The sequence below is a fragment of the Meleagris gallopavo genome, unplaced genomic scaffold (assembly GCF_000146605.3).
Source record: "Meleagris gallopavo isolate NT-WF06-2002-E0010 breed Aviagen turkey brand Nicholas breeding stock unplaced genomic scaffold, Turkey_5.1 ChrUn_random_7180001912823, whole genome shotgun sequence".
NCBI classification, from domain to species: domain Eukaryota; kingdom Metazoa; phylum Chordata; class Aves; order Galliformes; family Phasianidae; genus Meleagris; species Meleagris gallopavo.
In genome coordinates this window covers 452-5,283 of record NW_011175733.1, presented here as the reverse complement: position 1 = coordinate 5,283, position 4,832 = coordinate 452, and the positions used below count along the sequence as shown (strand labels likewise).

General features: G+C 34.3%; 1 long non-coding RNA gene across 1 annotated transcript; it reads right to left on the bottom strand.

Annotated features, from left to right (window-relative positions):
* Positions 1-591: 591 nt before the first annotated feature.
* LOC109364754 lies at positions 592-4,826 on the bottom strand. The gene is made up of 2 exons (XR_002110580.1): positions 3,216-4,826; positions 592-1,624 (listed from the first exon to the last, which is right to left on the bottom strand). It is a non-coding gene; the product is annotated as an uncharacterized LOC109364754 (long non-coding RNA).
* Between the last annotated feature and the right edge of the window lie 6 nt (positions 4,827-4,832).

Below are 4,832 nucleotides of genomic sequence, written 5' to 3'. Positions count from 1 at the left end.
TCTCAGTGTCAGTTCCTACCTCACTCTTCATCCATCAGTGACAAGCATATGGATTCATTCAGTGCTGAAAGGAAGTACAGTGAAGACTGAATTAAGTAGATCTTAAAGTTACTTCAATATTTTTTGTTCAAGGAAGTATCACATCAGTGGAAGAGTTATGTCACCAAATACTCAGCCTTTATATTACCATCAGAACTAATGATACGCCCCTCTGCTCACAGGAGTGTTATGTAAAGCTTCCCTGATAAACCTGAGCTAAGGGTCATTTATTTTAGTTTTTCAGCAGGTATCTTCACAATTTTACATACAAATATTAAGTTGAAAGCATGGGATAAGAGGGCTTGCTTCGCAGCAGGAAAACATTGCCCAGATTGCTCTTCCATACATAGTCACCAGAGCTACAGTCAAGGACAGACCCTATCAACAAGGGGAATATAACAGGAAACAGGTAGAACAAGAACCTTCTATCAACTCCAGACTGTGCTTCTTCCCTTTAAGCCACACTTTCTTCTTCTGCGGCCATCAAATGCTTAAGTAATAAAAACTAGTTTAAAAATCTATTTAGTTCAAGGCTATAATTAGATGAGCTCATTCCCTATGGATCAATAACACCAAGCACATGAAAAAAAAATATTCCCCTAAAGGAGCCTACAACTAACCAAGTTAGCTATTAAAGAGCAAGTGAACAGCTTTTTTTCTGTCTAGTCTACAGCGATATTTATTGTAATATCAAAACCACTGAAAAGACAGCCATCCATTTTATTAACAGCAATGACTTTTCAAACACTTCAATTCAATGTTTGAGAATGCATTCTTATCTGCTGCTTCCATATTTACAAGACACTTGTTCTTCTACCCAAAAACTTCTATCCTTCTGGGTTACACAAACCAACTTCCACCCACATACACGGACCAAGTACAATATGATTAAGTGTTCAAATTTCTAAATTACAACAGTTGCAAGAAACAGACAGCAGTTTTCGTAACAATTGATGAAAAATTTCCACAGCTGAATTTCTATTAAAAACAACACTATATCAACAGAAGTCTTCATTTATTTCCAGGTACTCAAATTGTTATTACACATATGCCATTTAGCTACTTAAAAAAAAAACAAAAAACCCACCAGATACAGTTGGAGGGCTCATATCTCCAGTGGTCTCTCTGCAGTAGATACTACCAGAACATTAAACATTCCACATGATTAACAGTATGACATTTGAGTTATCAAAATTAGTTATTTTTTTTTTGCTAACAGATCACAAGTACGTAACTGGGTATTTCCTTTCACAGAAATATCAAACTCAATACTGCATTTGTTTAATTTCAATATGAACATCTCTGCATAAGAGTAACATCATACACAATAGTTGAATTAACACACAATGTACTTTAAGAACTCAGATTTATTTTTCCTTCTATGTTCTATCATAGATATAATTTATAAAACATTGCTAATATGCCCTGTATAAATATCAAGAACCAAATGCATCTTACTTTTGCAACTTCAGTTGGAAAGGGAGCAGCGCTTACTTTTATCTCATACTGCAGTCTTTTCACAATTTTCTTCCATGGACACTTACTTCCACGTGTACTCTAAGTACCATTTTGTCTGCAAGAAAAGCTGTATCAAAAAAATTTGAATTTTCTTCTTGAATTGGAGGATCTACAGCCAAAGACACATAACAAATCACAGCTATTCATTTCAAAATAACATCGAATGTGTAAATTTAATATCAACTACCTAGCAAAGTCATCTGAGGTACATAGAACTCCCTCACAATTCATTTTCAATTTTGAGTTATTTGTGAAACTGACTGGTTTAGTTACTTTTTGTTATTACATCCATTGAGATGTTAAGGCGAGATAAAACAATAAGTAGGTTGCTCTGAAAGTAATGCTTCCTATTTATTCTCATAGAAACTACAACAGATACAAAGAGTACAATAACACTAATTGGTGGAGCAAATTGTCAGCTACAAAGCACTATTTTTCAACATAATCGCTACCATTACACATACATTTTCACCAGCAATGAACAAGAGCCTGCATGCTGCGCACAAAATCTGCACCAACAGAGATGACCCACCATCACCACTGCTGGAACATACCACCCACAGCCTTGCTGTGCTCACATCCACTGTTTGGTCTCCATAAACATTCAGCAAGCATCTATGAATGTCAATGGATACAATTTTTTTTCTGCATGGGGGAATTGAATGACGCACCTTTGCTCCATAAGCACTTCTATGTCAGGCACCATTTTGTCAGACTGCCCCTCTGCTGCCATCTGTTGCACAGCAACAAAATGTAATGGAATATTGGCAGGAAAGCTCAATCTCTACTGCCATATCACCAACATCTACCTCTGATGTCATGGGCCAACATAATAAAATAGATGTTACTTTTGGAGCAGCTCTCATATATATTTTAAATCAGTACTGCAGTCAGAAATATAACTGGCAGATAGAAAGCTTTTTCAACACACAAAGTAAAATCAAATTGTCCCGAAGTTTATCAAGTAAAAATGGGATAAACAGCTCCAGTAATTATGTCCACAAATTCAGTAAGGAGATTATCTAGAAGAATGATTAGCTCTTGGTTAACAAATACTTGTTTATCTAAACATCTCTATCAATTACCACAACTGAACTAATCACTATATTAACTTTCTCCACCTACTCCGCCCAAACGACTGAATTTAATTATCCACTTTCCTGAACATAATGATGATATAACTCTGATATACAACTGCTGTCCAATGACTTAGTACCACAGTAATCTGAGGATAATGTTCCTTCTATTATGATAATCATGTACTTTAAAGTAGCCACACAAAGTTTTGAAGTAAAAACATGAAATCTAGTCACAAAATTTCTGATTTATAGGGAAAATTTGCAAATATATATTGCAAATCAATGACCTAGAACCTGTCAATAGTGATTTAAATAAATTTCATTCACTAATTTTAGCAGATTTCACACTTGTTTTATTTGGTCCAGATGTTCTTACATGGTACTAGTTGTTAAAGAAAGTTGTGCCCTGAAATGCAGCTGCTACCACAACACATCTCCACCTTTTTATTTACCCTCGCATATTTCTTAAAGACTCAAGATTTCCTGAGCTATACAAAATCAGACTTAACTTTGAACTATCTCATGTAATATTTTAGTTAGTTTAATTTCATGATGTCACCTTCCTCACCCTTCACGTACCCATTTGTACTGAATTATGAACAGGAACAGTCTATATATGACACTCAGCAGAACAGAACTTCCATGCATATCTGCAATATAAGCAATTATATTAAGATATCCCAGAATTAAACAAATAGCAAATCCTGTTTATCCATACAAAAATTTAAAGATACTTTAAATTTACCATCAAATGGGATGATCACAGCTGAAGCAATGAATTTACATTTACTACATTGTCTTGAAATGTCAATTTCCATGTTGTTTCATCATGTTCCTTCTATTAACTGAAGTAAAAAACAAAACAAAAAAACACCTCTTTTCCAATTCCACTAACATTAAGTTTCTTCACTGTAGTTATGAGCCAGCTAACTTTGAGCTTTCTACATTATTTTTTCTACTGGAGTGCCCATTACCTCTCCAGGTTCTACTTGAGCATCTCATTCTACCTTCTTCATTCCATACCTCATGACACCTACCAAGGGAACTTCATCTGAGCCAACATCTAGTCTAATAAAACTTCCACTGGACATAAGCTTCTCTTACCAGAATAGTACACTGGTAGACAAGTGAAGTTTACTAGAGTCACAGAACTACTATGTATCAGCACTCCATTGTAAGCACCTTCTATACAAAAAAAATAGAAAGCTGTGCACAAGTAAGCCAAGCAAGACAAGTTACATGGCTTGGCCAGGACAAAAGAATGATAGTCTAATGTTTTGGTTGAAGCAATTATAATCCTGTATGGCTGTTTAACCTGTGCTAAAGCCTAGTTTAAGCACTGTTGTTTGCACAATACTCTCAAATGAGCCCTACAAAGGCAGGTTAACTGACCTTTTTTTTCTCCTATAGAAAAACCAGAGAGTGTGTTCAAGAACAAATTTAATGCAAAGGTTGAAAAGGGTACCAAAACCAATAACCAAGTTTGGAGCTTTCAAATACTATCTTACTCCAAGGTACACACTTACTACTGTAAAAGTTTATGCATCACATTCTAAAAAAAATCTCGGGTCCATGAATAAAGGCTAACTGTACTTTCTAACTCAAGCAAGCTATAGAAAAATGGGGACAGATAATGTGCAGATGGTGTTCAAGTGTTATTGCTTAGCATAACACTTCATGCAAAAATGCAATCAAGTCTAAATACTCAGGACTGTTTCATCTGAATATATAAGGTAAGTTTGCAAATACAGTATTTAAAGTTATCTACAGAAATAGGTTTTATCAAGTATTCACTGTTTGTATTAAGTTTTAAAGCAGAAAGCTGAGAGCAATACTAAAGGATATTAAAACAAAAGAAAAAAAATAAGTGAAGACATTAAGAATCTCCTTAGCAAGCAAACTATTAACTAAAATGAAACAAAGCCTGAAGCTATTAGGTGGCCTTATCAGCAAATATCTTTAATCAAAAGGCCATAAAAAGCTATGCTTTACATATTACTCTATTTGTTTTACACCATAAGGTATAAGCAACATCTCCTTTTAGTAAAGTATACACAACTAGCCTCACTTAGAATACACTTTTAATGCACTAAAAAAAAAAAAATTATCTTACAAATTGCTTTGCAATGAAAATATATAATAACTTAGACTACTTAAAATAACTAAAATGACAGAATTTTATATGGCTGTCATTAC